At 49.4% G+C, this 19,121-nt stretch overlaps 1 protein-coding gene across 2 annotated transcripts in view; it reads right to left on the reverse strand.

Moving 5' to 3' along the window:
* Window positions 1–18,061, reverse strand: part of TGM1 (transglutaminase 1) — an 88,086-nt gene extending 70,025 nt beyond the window's left edge. The window contains exon 1 of one of the 2 annotated variants that reach the window (XM_085614010.1): window positions 17,950–18,061. The gene's annotated coding sequence lies outside the window, so the exon portion shown is untranslated. Of the gene's footprint in view, window positions 1–10,521; window positions 10,828–17,949 lie in introns of those variants that run through there. The other variant, XM_085614019.1, reaches the window with a different exon arrangement.
* Window positions 18,062–19,121: the final 1,060 nt, after the last annotated feature.

A 19,121-nucleotide genomic window follows, 5' to 3' on the forward strand; every position in this document is an offset into this window, starting at 1 on the left:
AGCTACCTAACAAGCACCACCCACAACCCAAAATGCGCCAACCACAACCTAACAGGCAGCTTTCATAGTCCAACAGGGTCATCAACTATCCAACGAGCGCCATTCTTCACACAACATTCGCCAACCACAACAACAAGTTTATTAGGTAGAATGCTAAAACTGGCACTGGAGTAGAGGGCGACCCTCTGTAGTCACACATTCGTCAAGAGTGGTACGCCGCCACTTTAGTCAGTCCCTGCACGGCACCAAGAGAGACTGACTAAAGTGGCGGCGTACTTGACGAATGTGTGACTACAGAGGGTCGCCCTCTACTCCAGTGCCAGTTTTAGCATTCTACCTAATAAACTTGTTTCTATTGGAAGAGTAAAGTTATCAACTACTCCAGACTTACAAGTGGAGTATAGCCCAGCAAAGTGGGCATTAAAGGGGTTTTACTGGAAAAGTAGCATAGGGATCCAGCTTGTCCTGATGAATGCCGGGTAAGGAACCTAAAACCGGCAGAAACATGTCGACCTCTATGCAGAACGGAGGGGTGGTGAGTACCTAATTTACTCACACCACCACCATCCATAGCCATATCCATTGTACCTTTTTTAGCTCTGACTAGGGAATCTAGGGATACAAATATTATATAGATATCCCATAGCCAGTTATAATTCACGACTTATCTGCACCTCTATAGGATCCTGTGTTTTCCTTTCTTTCTTATCACTGTTGTATTGTTTACCCCTCCCTATTGCTCCGCCTCTAGTGTTGGTCTGCGCAGAGGCGTCAGTAGCATCCCTCTGATGAAGCATGCCACAACTTGTTGTGGGTGAGGGCAGTTTTTACAACGTAGGTGTGATCTCTTAGTCAACTACATTCGGTAAACAGTAACAGGACGACTGTTACCTGCTCTACCTCTTTTTGTGTTTTTGTGTTATTTATGAGGAGGGTGAGGTAGGGTTTATCCTTCCCCCGCTTCTCTCATTGTGTGTACTGTCCGTGACACATTCGCAGGGGGTCCGCAGGCAGCAGTTTTAAAAGCACTGCAAAGTTCCTTGTATAATTAGCAGTTTTTGAGCAATAATAAAAGTGTCAAGATAATACCAGTGATTAATGTACCTGCTGGAGAAAGATGAGGGTTTTGTCCAGTGGCAGCTTTGAGTTATCTAATGTAGCACAGAGGGTTAATACGCCTACTGCAAAGAATGGGCACCATGCATTTTTAAAAAAACAGTATTTTATGTGCATAGGTGAGTGGGTTACCGCTTTTATCACAGAGATTATTTTGTTACTGTGCAGTTCATAAATGACAACCGTAATCTAGCACAGTGAGCTATAAACTGTCATCAAAGAGCTGCTTACACACTGCATGGTGCAAGTTAGTAACTTATGTTTTTTCTGAGTCTTTCATTATCCTGATGCTGCTAAAAAGAGTCATTTGGGCAGAAATACATTTTTATTGTTAAAGTCAACGCTAACCACTGTGTATATTCTGAATTTCAAGTTTGTGCTTCTTCAGACCAAGCACTCCTTAAAAATGCCTACCAGTATGAATGCCATGTGAATACTACACCTTGTAGTCCCCTTTACCTTATGTAACATTTTCTATACACTGATATGCACGAATGATTCATTGTCTCTATATGTGTGTGATGTAAAGCGCTCTGACACCCTTCAATGGTACGAGAGATGCTATAAAACAAGTCAAACACATCTGACGTGCTATGGAGAAATGAGAGGCACCGTTGGAGGGTGATAATAAGGGAATCATTGAAGAACCCCAACAGAGATTGTCGTATCCTGGTGCATAGTAAAGTCTTTATTTACTATTCGTTAAAAGCAAATATAATTCAATATATAATGATAAATGTGTTGTAGACTGCATCATTGTTTCTTAAATGTCTTAGGGGGAGAGCCACCCAAAGCCCTCTTTGCAGTAGTCAGGCTCACTCAAGGCACTTGGTGTGCACCGATTGGGGACTGGTCTGAAAACATTTGCCAAGGCTGGTTTGGGTTTTGAGTCTGGCCCTCAGGAGCCTTGTACAGCGAAATAAAACCAACCGTTTAAAAGTTAGTCACAGAGACGCATCACCAACCTTCCCATTACAATGTTTTGTTTTTTTAACATTCTTTTAATATCAAATACTAAGGGGGATATTTACGACAGAAGTGGCGGAGCACGTCGTTAGCCTCCTTGGCTTAGCGAAACGCTCCACCACTTGAGAAATGCCGGGCTGCATCATATTTACAAGAATATGGTGCAGCCCTGCGTTTCCCCCTGCGCTGACGCTACACTTAGCAGTGTAGTGCCAACGCAGGCACCCTCGCACCATAGTGCAAGGGTGTCTGCGTGCAGAGGAGGATTGTTTATGCACAGGAAGGTCCCCCTTCCTGCACATAAACAATTGTGAAATGCCGTTTTGTCACTTCCATGTGTGCTGCTTAATGCAGCACAGATGGAAGTTACAAAATCCCATTTTTTTAAAGATTGTTTATGTGCAGGAAGGGTCACCTTCCTGTACATAAGCACAATCCAAGGCATTTTGCTTTTTCCATGTGTGCTGCATAAGGCAGCACACATGGAAAAAGCTAAAACGAGGAGAAATAAAGCATTTCTCCTCATTTTGCCAAGTTAACACCGCGTTTTTCCTGGTCTTAATTTTGGCGGTGCATCCTATTCACGCTGCCCTTGTAAATAGGGGGCAGCGTCAAAATCAATGGGTGTTGCGGAGCAACGCCTACCACAGCACCCACTGCCCACCCCTTTCATGCTAACTTTTGCGTGAAAGGGGGCCTTATTTACAAGGCAGCATTAAGGTACGTTAAGTGGCTTAACGCTGCCTTGTATATAAATTGAAACCCCTATCGCCATGGGATCGTCACAAAAAGTGACGTTCCCATGGCGCTAGGGACTTGTAAATATGCCCCTAAAATCCTTAGTAATTCGAGTATTTGTTGTGTGCACACATGTGTTTATTTTTTCCGAATTACTGTTTTAATGTTTGAAATTTAAATCATACAAATTGCTTGGGGGTCTCTGGCTTCCAGTGGTGACTCAATGGGGGTCCACAGGAGTCAAAAGTTTGGGAAGCACTGTTCCAATGTTTTTTGTTTTGTTTCCGCCTGTGTCCTTTAAAATGTTCTACCCTCAGATGGTGGAATGTCTCATTAGTATTTTAGCCCTCATCCGTCAGGGCACACTGATCGGCAAAGAAAGGCTCTTGTCATTGTTGAAGGCCCGGCTTGTGGTTTAGGTCTATACCTTGAAGAGAGGGCCTTACCTGCTGGTATAGCCCCCGGCAGCAGGCTGTAATGCTGCAGTGCAATATGAGAACGCTGGGACTCCATTGGAGACAGTGGAGGGACAGAAGGCCAATAATGGATAGTATTGCCTTCTGCTCCTAAATGGCAGCCTGTGTCCGCCCCCTCGGTGGAATGGTCCACTATCAGTACAGCCCCCCTGCTTCAGGCTGGACTGGCTCACAGGGCCTCTTCCCATTATAGGCCCTCACCTCCAGCGCGTTACTGGACATTAGGGAGAGGGCCTTTAACAGCCAGAAGTGCCCTGAAGACACAAACATTACACATATAGCTTTATTTCAAGCTACAGCCGTTCATCCGTGTGGAAGTTCTGCCTCCGACTCATAACCAATACAATAAAAGCAGCGGGCGTGACAACCAACTTAACCCCGCCCTGCCATCAGCAACGCTTCTTGCCACCGAGAGCCATCTGGTGCCGTCCTACAGGTGGTGCCCCCTGTGGCAGACGCGTCTCCCCCTGTAATAGGCACTGCCCCTCCTGAAGCCCATTTACCATTAATAACTTTGGTTATTATACTAGTGTAATTTAGCCACCGAGATAAACAGAACCGCGAGAGTCCAACAATGATTGGCTACGGTACTATTGTGCATCGATGAAGTACCTTCCGGAAAAAAGCGTGTGTTTTAGACTTTGGAGTCCCGGGTCTTCAAAGAGAGATCAGACCCCAGAAAGGTAGCCCCCGTCCTCGACAGCCTGAGCAGTCAGGGGGTCACTATTGCTGTACGCACACTGGCACCTGATAAGCGCTTACCATAAATCGGCATGTGTATTCATTTGCCTATGGTATTTTAAGGCACATTTAGCAGTACAACAGGGTAGATCATCCAGAAGATTGGGAGGGCATTTTAGAATCCAGCGGGTGCGAGGCCTCGGGCCTGCCCAGTGATCTTGGGTGCTGGACGAGATGCCTCTTGCATGGGCGTCCGCAGAACTTTTTCCTGGGCATGGGGGCGAAATGTTAACGTCATCACCATCCTCCGACATGATGTGTGCCAGGAGGGGCACAAGAAACACTGGGGCGCAGGAGGAGCCATGGGGGACAGGAAGCAGGCTGCATATGATCTCATACACCATAGGGTTGTTGTGCCACAGCCATCTCTTTCTTTTGTGGACTTTGGTAGATATCATTCACACCTTATAGCAGTTGGCAAAGAAAAAAGCCAAGCTCAGCTGCAGACAGGAGCGACTCTTGGCCAAAAGTGAAAAAGCACAGGCAGGCACAGGGTTAGGAAAGCTGATGCAAAGGCTTAATAGAAGGATCAAGGTACCATTGTCTGATTAGCAATTTCTAATCTGTTTTTATGTCACCGCTATTGAATGCACCACATTACAAGTCACAAACAGCAGGGGGAAAGGGGTGGCAGTGCAGGTGACGCTTTTACTTTGTAAAGTAATTCCTGCTGGTGTCATAGCCCAGGGTTTGCTGTCTGTGCACTTGTATGGAATACACATCTATACAAGTGCACAGACAGCACACCCTGGGCCATGACGCCAGCAGAAATTCCTATGCAAAAGAAAAGCGTCACCTGCACCGGCCATCCCTTTCCCCCTGCTGTGCACATCTTGCCACTCCCACCCCATGACGAGGCAGCTAGAAGGGGTGATTTGTCATTCGGAGGGGTGTGAATGTTATGAGAATGACCAGAGGTAGTATGGGGGTGGGTGCGTTGGTGTGAGGGTTACAACAGGTGAAACGACGGTTGGTGTTGCTGCTTGGCATTTAGAAGTTATTATCTGACTTTTAAGTGTATTTATGTTGACATTGCAAAAGAAACACAGAGCGGCATACCGATGTGCGTCTTAAGCGTACAAGGCATATTCCAATATTTCTCCGCTCGATAATATAGGAAGTACCATTGCAGCGTGTTATAGGCCATTGATTCCATCATCATATTGCAAGTACCTGGGAAGAGGTGTGGCGTCGCGGCCAGGGCGACTGACTCCGGAATCGAGGGATCACGGTTTGATTCCCGACTCCGGCGGCAGATTAGCCCAGCACCATGTGACCCTGGGCAATAGCTTGCTTAATCTTCCCGACGGCCCCCAGCGCCTAGAGACCCTTACGGGTGAGTGTTTGTGCTTTACAAATGTTGATATTAATATTACCCAAACGAAACAGCGATGTACTAAACTTTGCCCCTATCCCTAAGTCATTGTTACTTGGGAGTTAGAAGTTATAATATAAATAATAAATGTGGTGGGTTAGTGGATAAAAACACAAACTCACAGCCATGTGCAAGGTGCCAGTGGCGTCCCTGCGGGTTGTGCAAATACACAAGTCCCCCTTCTGCTCCCAGACAGAGGGCAGGAAGGCAATCCGAAAGCCCACGATGTCCACAGTAACGGCAGAGAAACGGGGGCTCTGGGCGTGGTGCATCATTTGGTGAGATGTTCTGCACAGAACGTTTCTTCTTTCAGTCACTTTTTGTTTGAAGGCGATGTGCTCTGGGAGCGAAATTACCAACTTTGGAACTTTACTTTTAATTAACTGAAATGTGTTTAATTCTGGAAAAATCCCTTAATTTCCTTTCGCTTAAAAGGTATCAAATTGAAAAGTATGAAATGTAATATATATTTTCCCAACCAAAAACAAGCATCTCTCATAGATGTTCAATGACCATGGCCACGTCCTGCCCTGTTTGGGAGCCGTCACGGTATATAGGTGACCTACTTTCAGCCTCATCACGCCCTTAAGCTCTGGAGGTGACGGCTAGAAAAACACTGAAATGTATGGGGGATTGCAAAAGTGGAAACACCCCTTCCAAATATAGCAGCAGGGTTGAAGGCTTCCTGTAATGTCTGGGGTTAATTCAACAAATCCCTCCCAGTGACTTGCTTGAATGGATATGCACTATCTAAAGGGTGGGTATTCTAGTCAAATGCCCAGCTCACACAGTGCATGGGGGGGGGGGGGCTGCACCGAGATTTGAAACCCTGGCTATCTTAGGGGCAGGGGGTTCTGAACCAACAAACCACAGCCCGGCCCTGTAACAACCATCTCCATTGGCCCTTCTCATTCTAAAACGTGCATTTTATGTTTGTTGCTTATATGCAAATGTTGCTTAAGTCGTCAAGCAGTACTGGCAGCTGTGAGGTGGCCAGTAACGCGTTGCATGTCGGTCTTGTAGTTTTACTTCTCCCACCCTGAATGAAGGACTACAGGTACCAGGCTTCAAAGAGTGTAGGTGGCTGTCACGGAAGAACTGAAGAGTTCTAATAAAAGTGCTAGTGGCGGTTCGAAGCGAGTTTGTGACACTATGTGCTTGTGCGAGGACACAGTACTTACCAAAGCTACTTCCAACACAATCTGAATTTGGGGCATTTTTCTCTCGTTCCTTGGAGTCTCCGTTGCTGCCGCGCGAGTGTTAAGAGTGGTGTATGACGGGAGGGGTGAAACTTGGAGGGCACAGCAGTGTTTAAAGTCAGGCGCGCAGCGCCCATTGCGCTCAAAGGGCTTCAGATCCTCGACCCCCCCCCCCCGTGCGTGAGGGCTGAGTCAGCTTCCCGGGCACCAACACAGCCCATTTACGTGTTTATGAGGCTTTGTTGTGTTTTCACCCCTTCCTAGAGCCTCTGCTTCTCCGCTCTGTATATGGCTGGATGAATTACACCCACCCAAAATTTGACTCTAGTTGCGCGTCTGTCTAAAGTAGAGGTAGGAGGGAGACGAGTTGATGTGAGGTTTAAAAGAGGGTGGAACAAGGGATTGAAGACGCGTCCGCAGAGGGGGGGGGGGGGGTAAACGCCCGCTCCTTGCCCGCTCCTTGCCCCCCCCCCTGCGGACGCCCATGGCCTCTTGGCAGAGGGGTCAGTTTTGTGCATCCCCGTGACCTTTGCTCGGGAATGAAGCGAGAGCCGTGCATTCCATCGTTGCTCCGCTGGGAGCCAGTGGCTGTGATGCTGGGGTGGGGTCACTTGCTTCCATTTCTGGCAGCCTGATTCGTTAGCCTGCGCAGCCTATCAAAGAGCTGCTTAGGGAGCCCGCGTAGATTGCATTCCAGATCAGGAAAGGGGGCGCGGTCGCTGCGGGAGAAAGAATAATACATTGTAAAATGTATTTTAATTTATGTATCTTTTATATAGCGCGAACTCGACCCGAAGGTATTGGAGCGCTGTACATGAGCACCGTATTTACATTACATATTCAGGCACGGGGAGATTAAGAGATTTACCCAGAATCACAGGATGTGGACGCGACCTCGAGGCTCGAACCCCGAACCCTGGTTTCCTGCACCAACGTCGGTAGGACCACATCCTCTCCTGGTTAGATGGCTCAGCTGACGTCTGGCCGTGAGTTGGAATCCCTTGACTCCGCATTCCATCCTTCCGAGGTCGATACAGTTTGTTCCGGAATGCTTCATAACAACACTATCCCGTCATTGACAGCAAAACTCACAGGCGCTGCATGAATCGTCAGTCAAGAAAGCCTCGTTTCTGACATTCAGAGCAAGTTCTACAGATGGACAACCAGTCCTCACTCAGTATACACAGTGCATAAGCGCTGCGAGGCCATACCAGTGGCAGAGAGCTCTACAAATATGATCATCGGTGACTTGGGGATACTTCTGGGGTGGTTGTTATATCCTGCGAGACACGTTCTAGTGTCTCGACAGGCATAGAGTTCAGAGCCACTCCCCTGTGGGAGTGGGCACACTTGCACCCTCACACCATCCCTCACAGGCGTCAGGAGTGACGTGAGCCTGTCAATAAAAGGGCCCAGGTGCACGTGCTCGTGGCTAGTTACCAACACACCAAGCATTCCTCTGTGTGTGTTATTTATCTAGCATGTGGGCCGGGCGCCACAACACCAGAGGTGGTGGCGAAGGGAAACAAAAGAAGTCAGTGTTTCAAGGATGTGAGTATGGCCCAGTCTATTTTTTTGGGCGGGGGGAGGAAAGGTGGACAGTGATAGAAACAAGAGATGATGCAGCATACTTCCGGTTCACACCAGAACTTAGGAGAACAGAAGTGGAACCCAGCCAGACAAAGAAGGGGCTGCGTCAGGGCCCCTTGTGGGAAACGTGTTTTCGGGCCAAAAAATGCACAATGAACCCAGGGAGCGATCTAGGCACGAATGGGGGTTTTGTGCCAGTGACTTAACTCGTCCTGTGTGGGCGCCAGAAGGCACGCAGCACTACTTACAGGAAACAGAAATTGCTCCGAATGCGCGCGCGGTGAGAGGTCAGCCGCAGAGGCGCGCGCACTGGGGGGCACCTGCTTGCAACGAGGTCCTGGCCCCGCTGTGTTTGGGCACGAAACACCGGGGCCGGGGGTGTCTGGGAGGGGGGCGGGGGGGGGGTGAGGAAAGTGCACACAAATGGTGCGTGCGTGGTGGCAAAAACTGAGACGTGTGCTGGTGCTCGTTCTGAACTCCAGCTGACCCCTGGCCAAGGGGCAGGAAGAGAAGTCCAAGGGTCCAGATGTGTACAGACCAGAAGCATGTGCCAGCGGAGGGGCATCAGTCGAAGCACACCAGACATGGCAACAAGCGGCTGAACCCCAGCTAGGGCCTTGTACTGAACGGTCTGGCCTCGAAGCACACCAGACATGGCAACACGCATCTAAGCCCCAGCCAGGGCCTTGTACTGCACGGTCGGGCCTCGAAGCACACCAGACATGGCAACACGCATCTAAGCCCCAGACAGGGCCATGTACTGAACGGTCTGGCCTCGAAGCACACCAGACATGGCAACACGCATCTAAGCCCCAGCCAGGGCCTTGTACTGCACGGTCGGGCCTCGAAGCACACCAGACATGGCAACACGCATCTAAGCCCCAGCCAGTGCCTTGTACTGCACGGTCTGGCCTCGAAGCACACCAGACATGGCAACACGCATCTAAGCCCCAGCCAGGGCCTTGTACTGCACGGTCGGGCCTCGAAGCACACCAGACATGGCAACAAGCATCTAAGCCCCAGCCAGGGCCTTGTACTGCACGGTCGGACCTCGAAGCACACCAGACATGGCAACAAGCATCTAAGCCCCAGCCCGGGCCTTGTACTGCACGGCCACCAGTGCACGCAGAGCAAAGTTTATCTGAGGAAAAGACATATTTCCTAATGTGTGCAGATGTTGGGACTCAGTCCCAGATTTGGAAAATGGGTTACAGATTTCAGAAATACCAGAGTTTGTTTTCTTGCCGGTAGTTTCAGGCAGGGAAAGGTCTGTAGATGCGCCTGGAAGGATGGACGAATAGCGGGTGCAACATCGCAGGGGGGCAACGGCTCTTAATTGTGATGTTAAGTAAATTGTTTTTTGTTTAGCGCTTAGGTGACAACGATGAGACACCTAGCGCTTACACCTTGTTCTGCAGCTGTTCAGCCCACAGCTTCCATGAGTGGATGGAGGAGTATTTTGGGTTGTGGGACTCTAATGTGTGTAAGGGGGGTATCCATAGAGGTGCGTACATGAGGTGTGGCGAGCGGTGGCACGAGGCGCCTGCGGTCTATGCAGGTCAGTCTGGCACTACGTCACTGAGGCAGGCAGCGAGACCTCCATAGGGTACCACAGAGCAGCGGAGCGCCCGGCACTGCCTTCCAAGAAACCCCAGAATGTGGCAGCAGCACGTGGGCTCTGAAGGGCACATAGAAAGGGGTGCCAGGTGAGGGCGTGTGAGAGGCAGGAGCAAGCGAGAGAGAGAGAGCAAAGAGAGAGAGTCTGTGTGCGAGTAAAGAGAGAGCTAAATAAAGGAAGAGGTGAATGCAGGCATCAGAAAACGAAGGAAGCTGACCAGATGAGCGCGAGGAGGTGGAGAAAGAGACAGCATATGAGGTCACACTAAAGGGTGTGGAGGAAAAACACGTCTCTGAACGTGTTAAATTCCTACCTGAGACACATTCGAAAACAATGGAAGTCAAATATTCGCCGTTTTTTGGTATTTACTTAACAAGTTAGAATGTGCCTTTCCACTTCTTTCAGTTCCTCCACATACAAATGCTTCCCTTTTTACGCCACAGAAAAGTAAATAAACAATTCTGTTGATTTAGTAATACTTTTCAGCAGGATTAGTTGCCCTCAGGTCACAAGGCTTGTGAAAACAGAGTCGCTGACACAGCATTCCGTGTGTATCTTGGAGGAGCGCGTAAACCTACTCGAGGCCCCAGTGAGAACTTTGAAGTTATGCACATGTGTGTATTTTCAATCTCTGGTTGAAAGAGAGGGGAGCAAACTCACGATCTAATCTAAATCCGTATTTGAAAAGCGAGAACTACTCACCCTTACGGGTCTCAAGGCGCTGGCGACCGTTGTAGAAATTAAGTGAGCTATTGCCCAGAGTCACATGGTGCTGAGATGCCGCCGGGAGTCGAACCGTGAGCCCTGTGCTCCGAAGTCAGCTGCCCTGGCCGCTGTGCCACTCCTCTCCACGATCCAGATATTATCAACAAATCTAAATAACCACACGGTCTGCCACAGGCGCCCCTGGAGGTCCAGACCAGCCGTGGGGTACACACGCACCCCGAGGCATCATGTCCACGTCCAGCTCTACCGAGGCCTGGTACGGACAGCTTGCTTCAGAAATCTGAACTCCCTTGAGGTCTCCTTCTGGACTCCGCCTGTGGTGGCGGAGTGGGCGGAGGAGAGGCTGTGGTGTTTTTGGAGGTGGTGGGGGCTCGGGGAGGGGCACGAACACAATTATCCTCACATAGTACCAAGAAACGAACATTTCTTCGGAGGCCTCGAGATAAGGATTCCTGGTCCTGCCTGCCAGAGGAGTTGGACTTGGCAGTCACCCTAGACGGGGTGTGACAGGAAGCGGCCCACCCCGGGCCTACGGAGAGTCAAGGGGGTCAATGGGCAGAGCAGACACAGAGACACAGAGGGAGGCTCCCAGAGAGCCACGGGCCCACATGAAAGAGACCGTAGTGCTGCCAGGGAGCTAATGTTAGAACAGCACCGCAGCGCCCCACAGCACAGGGGCAGCCGGGAATGCCTGGATGGGGGGGACTGACTCCCTCCTGCTCTTGAGGCCTTTCCAAAGCACTGGCATGCCATGTTGTCCTAGCGAGGCATTTCAAGCGTCACAGTCACGCAAGACTGCCTCAGATCCAGCTCTCTTGTCTTTCAGTAGAGACACCTCACTGTTTGTGTCAGAACCCCGTTTCCTGCAGTGTGAGTGGGTGATTCTCACATGCATCACCCCAGGAGACAAGGTCGCAGCTCCAAATTCAGGCACCGCATCTCTCACTTCCGCCTAATCTGTATACAAAGATACACAGATCGGCACTGGTCCGCATAGTAACAGCAGCATCCCTGACGCATTGTGTTCTCTTGCGCAGCCACCAGCAAGGGGGAGGGAGGGGTGCTGCCCGACAACGCTCTCGGTGTTCTGCGGCATACTTCCGGGGCACGCCGGGACAGTTTAGGGTTTGAAGGCGTATTCTAATAAAATGTGTCATCTTTTTTTTTTTTTTGCAAAGTACGACCCAGAGATTCTCGAGGCTGTCACGTGCCATCACTTTGTTGTAGAAGTGGACGAGCCGCTGAAAGCTCCAGCCAGGCTCGAGCCTGACAGCTAGCCCTGGCTCAGCAGGAGGTCCTATTGGAACCTCGAGCCCAAAACGAGCCGAGCTGTCGGTATAGGTGACGTGGGCAAAAGCCACAGCTCCGAGCCATGTAACAGGGAGAACAGATTCCAGTCCTGTCATGGGCTGAGCATCCTATGAATCCAGGCAAATCTCCCTGTACCGAAAAAAAAGGGTGAGGTGGTCTGTGTTCGTAGTGAAGCGCTCTTATGTCATTGAACAAAGCTCTGCTGGGTAAAGTGACAGCATTAAAATGCAGATTGTGACAGTATCCTGTGGACGCATCTCACCCTCCGAGAGCTCTGGACAAAGCATTAACCTTTGATGTCCAGAAAAGATACCAATCTAGTGACTTAATTACACAGTGAGGAACCCGAAACATCTGGGATCAATCCCGGCATCCTTGCTTGACCAAACCGTGTAATCCTAGGCGAATCCTTAATTTCACGAGACTCCTTTTTGTCCATTATCACACACAGAGCACTATCACATAGTGTCCGGGAAGTGCGCTGTATAATATTACACCTGAGATAATAACCTAGGCCACATCTAGGCAGGCCCACTGGAATTATGCAAAAGACACACAATTGATGGACGGAAGAGCAAATCAAACCATTCACCCCCAGTCAAGAGATCTGGTTAAACCCATCATTCTTTTGCTCACCACGCCACCCCAGTTTACACCTGGACATATGCAAATCAGTCTTGACCCCGTGTCTCATGGGAACAGTCCAGCCCGAACTGCCAAGCCAGGTCCTCCCTGGACCGGAAACAAGCATCTTAGGACCGGTTTCGGGGTTCCACCCCTCATCAGGCAGGATAGCTTGAATTCAGTGACACAGTGAGCCCAGGACCCAAGTCTGGGCATACTCGAAGATGGACGGAATGCAGAGCAAATCAAAACATTAACTCCCCAGTCAAGAGATCTGGGTTAAATCCATTATTCTTTTGCTCACCATGCCACCCCAGTTCAGACCTGGCCATATGCAAATCAGTCTTGACCCCGTGTCTCATGGGAACAGTCCAGCCCGAACTGCCAAGCCAGGTCCTCCCTGGACCGGAAACAAGCATCCTAGGACCGGTTTCGGGGTTCCACCCCTCATCAGGCAGGATAGCTTGAATTCAGTGACACAGTGAGCCCGGGACTTGGGGCGAGGTAGCAAAAGACACACAATTGATGGACGGAAGAGCAAATCAAAACATTCTCCCCCAGTCAAGAGATCTGAGTTAAACCCATCATTATTTTGCTCATCATGCCACCCCAGTTTACACCTGCACATATGCAAATCAGTCTTGACCCCGTGTCTCATGGGAACAGTCCAGCCCGAACTGCCAAGCCAGGTCCTCCCTGGACCAGAAACAAGCATCCTAGGACCAGTTGCGGGGTTCCACCCCTCATCAGGCAGGATAGCTTGAATTCAGTGACACAGTGAGCCCAGGACCCAAGTCTGGGCATACTCGAAGATGGACGGAATGCAGAGCAAATCAAAACATTAACTCCCCAGTCAAGAGATCTGGGTTAAATCCATTATTCTTTTGCTCACCATGCCACCCCAGTTCAGACCTGGCCATATGCAAATCAGTCTTGACCCTGTGCTTCATGGGAACAGCCCAAACTGCCAAACCAGGTCCTCCCTGGAACACAAACAAGCATCCTAGGACCGGTTTCAGGGTTTCACCCCTCATCAGGCAGGATAGCTAGAATCCAGTGACACAGTGAGCCCGGGACCCAAGTCCGGGCATACCCGAAGCACTTAGGTCGAGGTAGCAAAAGACACACAATTGATGGACCGAATGCAGAGCAAATCAAAACATTAACTTCCCAGTCAAGAGATTTGAGTTAAATCCATCATTCTTTTGCTCACTATGCCACCCCGTTTAGACCTGGACATATGCAAATGAGTCTTGACCCTGTGCCTCATGGGAACAGTCCAGCCCAACTGCCAAGCTAGGTCCTCCCTGGACTGGAAACAAGCATCCACTGGAATTATGCAGCAGGGACGAGCCAATTATGTGGCAGGGTTGAGTAAATTATGCAGCAAGAAAAGGCAAATTATGTGGCATAATATGACACATTTTGTGATAGTATTACTTCAGCATTTTCCCATTTTTGAACTTGTTAACACTATCTGGCCACCTCATTAGTTCTAGTTTAACACCCACATATAGCAATTAGCAACAGAAAGGTGAGGAGTCAACCTTTGGAAGGGACCCTCCATTCACTACGCAGCAACACGTGTCACTGCGTTTTTAGTAACTGTTGAACTATTTGAGCAGGAAATATTTTTGGGGTTAAAATCTGTAGATTATGCAGTTGATTATGGAATATATGGGAATTGGGCAAATCTATACTTAGTAAAAAAGCACAGCAACTGAACAATCGCATAATTCCAGTGGCCCTGCATTTATAGTACACATGAGCCCTGACTTGCCTCTTAGTTCATTGTCATCGGGGGGGGGGGGGCACAGGAATGTTTCTCAGTTCATGTTTAAAAACACCCAACTTTAAAAAATATTTCTCACATAATGTGATGTACTAAGATAAAATACTTCGGCTTGTGAAATAAATAGGCTTTTTTTTTTAATTTTGAAGACACTTTACCATAGTTTAACATGATCTAGACCTAAATATTCTCAGGACTCGGCTCGTACTTGGGCTCTTTAAACCAGAATTTGCAATAGTCTCGGCTCTGGCATGGCTCCCTGGTAAACGGTTGGCTCGCCCACCTTTACTTTTTGACGAGCTACACATCCCCTTGGAACAGAAGATTCACTCCACAGGCCCGTCTCAAACCTCGCGTTCCTAGTGCTACCACGGAACCAGTGACCGCAGAGACTCCTCTTTGAGGTCACCAGCGCCAGCTGGAGGCCACCACAAGCTCCTCTGTGCCAGAGCGCCCCCCAGAGGCACTTGTTGAATGACAGCAATCCGCTGCAAACCCGCAGGACTGCACTTCACAAGCACTTCTCAAACAGCGCCGTTCAAGCGGCCGAGCAGAATCCTTCACTTCTAGGCGCACCTCGAGCAGAACCCGTCCCTTCACAGAACACACTGCGCAGGCCCACCTGAAACATGAACTCGGTTGCAAAGCTCCAGTGTGAGAAGAGTGTGTAACAAATGACCATCCGAACCACGGTGTGAGATCGACAGGTGTGAACTGAGTGTGTAACAAATGACCATCCGTACCACGGTGTGAGAATGACAGGTGTGAAGTGAGTGTGTAACAAATAACCATCTACACCACGGTGTGAGATCGACAGGTATAAACAGTCGAGCGTGTGAACTCAGGTGCGAGAATCGAGAGTGGGAATTGAGTGAGCAACAAGTGATGTGGAAGAACTGTGTGTGTTTGTGAATGAAATGGGTACCACTTCTGTGTCTGCCAATCAGCAACTGCGAGGATCCGAAGAGACACGTACGAAGAAGGATGCTTGAAAAGCCAGTTGTGAGAGTCGAGGTAGTGAAGATGGTGTCTGACAGTCAATGGTCTGCACATGCGAACTGATGCGCGCGAGGGGGCTACTCAAAGCGATCTGTGAGAAGCGCCTGCGAGAACTTCGTTTTTAGGTCTCGGCTAGCGATGGCTGCGCTTGCGCAGTCTCGCTCGCGAGATTTAATGACATTGAGAAGAGGGGCTTGCACCCGCCCCTCTTCTCTCCTGTTCTCCATTGGCTGGCCTCTTAAATGCTGGCCAGCCACTGGAGAAGAGGTCCAGTCACTCCGATTATGCCCCGTCCTTTTCGGATCGGGGGGCGTGTTTTTTACAGAAAGTCTCATTGTCTCCTCCAGCCAATGGCTGGAGGAGAGAAAAGACAAACACGCCCCCGAATCCGAAAATGGTGCTGCCTTTCTCCGAGGCATTTCTTTTTGGCCTCGGAGAAAGGCGGTGGTGTCTTCCAGTGCCCTCTTTACTTGTTTTAAACAGGATGATAGATTTCTAATAAAACCTTCCTGGCTAGAAGCACACATTAAAATGAGTTGGTAAAAAAACATCGATTGCAGGATTTCACTTGTTCCCAGGCACTCACACTTAAACTAACTCCAGTTTACCACACGAATACCACTCCGGAAAACTCGGGAAAGAGGTCTTCTCACCAGGTGAAGAAAATTCGCTCTTTTCAAGAACAAACAAGGAAAGATATTGTGGAACTCTGTGTTCACTCTCTCGCCATGCTGAGACTTGGAACGCAGAGTTAAACCACTGTTAGAATCACACCAGCCTTCAAATACGGCTGTGATGTTTGGTAGATGACAAATAGAGCGTCCATCTTTAAAGTTCCGAAGTCTCGTGCTTAAATGCAATATCTATATCGTATATTAGAAAATAAAATTACATTATGCTTCAAAATTAAAACAAAAACAAGTGTTTCTCGGAAACCCATTTTATTGTATAAGTAAACAAATTAAGGGAATGAGGTAATGAAACCTACATTTCATCCCGTGTATGTAAATTATTAGTTGTTACTGTCGTTTAAATAACTAATAGTTCGGATCCGTTTTCGAGTAGCAAGAGTCTATAAAATCCATTGTTGACAGGGCTGTTTGTCATGCTTATTGTGCAGAAAGATAGTGGAAAATGAAAGCTGTTATCATGGAGTACATCATTGAGGCGTGATCTTTAGCCTGATCTTAATATGGCCAGCGCTGGGACAGTGCTCTGCCCATGCGCATTGTAGACTAGGAAATATTTCTGTGTGGCGCTTCCTCGAATACGACCATAGAGAACTGAGACAGTTATGTTCCATCCCATCCCTTCCCTTCCCTCTATCGTTTCGATGTTCTGACGTCACACAGTCAGGCAGAGCCGCGGTCTGTCCCAGCCCGGTAAGGTTTTCTTCCGAGTTGTGACGTCACGCAGGGACACCAATCTTAGGTGGTCGGCTCGCAGGAGGGAGAACATGGCGGAGGCGGCTGCAGCGGCTGGGGTGACGGTGTCTCAGCACCGCTTTTTCTGCCATTGTTGCAAGGGAGAGGTCAGCCCAAAGCTGCCGGTAAGATTGCATGGAAATGGGATACTTGTATGATATTCTTAGAATGCTCTACGTTTTGGGATACACACTCATCGGATTTAGAACCCTTCACCCTCAATCTATTCAGAGCATACGGTTTACCACATTAAGAGTTTCTAATACAGAACTCCATACTCTCATGGTCCTTCACCCCTATTTAGCAATTTACATGGTAAATCGTTAGGTGACAAAGCCTGCGTTGCACTATGATCTTATCCAAGAGGTATTTTGGCCACCTATCTACCTACTTCTGTCGATGGCATTCGTCCATTGTACTCCTTAATTGTTCTCCTTACTCTTTGCACAGTAGGTTGACCAACTGGCGTTGGTGCAAATTCAGGACTGTGAGTGTTAAAATTCAGGACTAAGGGTCAAAATTCAGGACACAAATTCAGGACAAGAGGTCAAAATTCAGGACAAAACTTCAGGACAATAGGTACGTTTTACAGACACATCAGAGGAGGTCACACAATAGTATATAAGTAAGCCCAGCCATATCCAAACATATTCAACCACTTGCAAACCTATCCATCATGTATCCTTCCATCTATCATTTCACTCACCCATCCCTTTAGCCATCCTTTCACTCATCCATCATCCATCCTTCCTTTCATCCTATCCATCTGTACACTCATCCATCCACTCTTCTACCCATCCATTCACTCATCCATCCAGCCATTTACCATTTCACCCATCCTTTCACTTACTCATCCATCCACCCAGTCACTCATCCTTCCACCCATCCACGCTTTCAGTCATCCATCCTCCCTTTCTCTCTCCATCGACCCTTTCACTTAGCCATCCTTCCTTTCACCCACCCACCCATCCATCTACGTTTCTTTAAATGTTTTAAAAACAAAAACATAAACAAAAATAATGTCATGAGCAATGCCAATAGCTCTAACTTTACCAATGCCGAGACCATTGCATTGTAAATGCTTGTTGAGACTCTAGTGTGGACCGGTTGTGCGCACCACCATCGAGAGCGTTCACTATGTGTGAGAATCTCGAGTGTGGAGTGGCAAACGGACCACGCATGGCCCATGTGGGCATCAGATCACGGGGCCGAGGTCCAGTGAGACAGGGGTGTCCTCCGGGTGTGCGCTCTTACCGTCTCTGGTGGGGGGTGCTCCGCTTCACGCTGGCGCTGCTCCTGGGCACTGGTAGGTTCCGGTTCTGCTCGCAGAAGGAGGCACCGGCGGATTTAAGGAACTGGGCTGTCCCGGCCAGGGAGGGGCCGCTCTTCCCGCCCCAGCGTGAGCACAGGCCCCGTCACCGCTCCCGCCCTCACCGATTGCACACATTCCCGGCGAGAGGGTGTGAGAAAAAGAGCTGTGCGTCAGTGGGTGAATGAGGACATTTATAGCGCACACTGCACACGGACGCCTCTGGCCCTGGGCGAGGAGGAGCGGAACCCAAAACAGTGCACGCCAGCCTCGATACACAGAGCACACACCCTCTGCCTCGCGTCGCCTGGGCACTGCAGCGGGTGCATGAACCATCGAGCTAAGTGCCTTCTTTATTGCATGGTTAGTTAGTTAAAACCATTACAAAGCGAGTCAAAACAGTGCACGCCAGCTGCCAAACACAGAACACACCCCCTCTGCCTCGCGCCGCTGCCTGGGCACTGCAGCAGGTGCATGAACCATCGAGCTACATGCCTTCTTTATTGCATGGTTAGTTAGTTCAAACCATTACAGAGCAACCCAAAACAGTGCACGCCAGCTGCCAAACACAGAACACACCCCCTCTGCCTCGCTCCGCTGCCTGGGCACTGCAGCAGGTGCATGAACCATCGAGCTAAGTGCCTTCTTTATTGCATGGTTAGTTAGTTCAAACCATTACAGAGCAACCCAAAACAGTGCACGCCAGCTGCCAAGCACAGAGCACACCCCCTCTGCAGGGCACAAGTCCTAAAAAAAAAAGTGGGGGGACGCTGTCACCGGAAGTGACGTCACAACAGGAATCTCATGAAAAGAAGTGGGGGGACGCTGTCACCGGAAGTGACGTCACAACCGGTGCATATCTTTGGTACACAATGCTGTCCAGCTTTTGGGCAGGGGGGACGGCGTCCACCCGGAAAAACCTGGTAAAATAAGTGGGGGGACGCCGTCCACCCGCGTGGTACCCCGACTCGAGCCCTGCCCCTCTGCCTCGAGCCGCTGCCTGGGCGCTGCAGCAGGTGCATGAACCATCGAGCTAAGTGCCTTCTTTATTGCATGGTTAGTTAGTTCAAACCATTGCAAAACAACCCAAAACAGTGCACGCCAGCTGCCAAACACA

Source organism: Triturus cristatus, chromosome 1_1 (assembly GCF_964204655.1).
Source record: "Triturus cristatus chromosome 1_1, aTriCri1.1, whole genome shotgun sequence".
NCBI classification, from domain to species: Eukaryota; Metazoa; Chordata; class Amphibia; order Caudata; family Salamandridae; genus Triturus; species Triturus cristatus.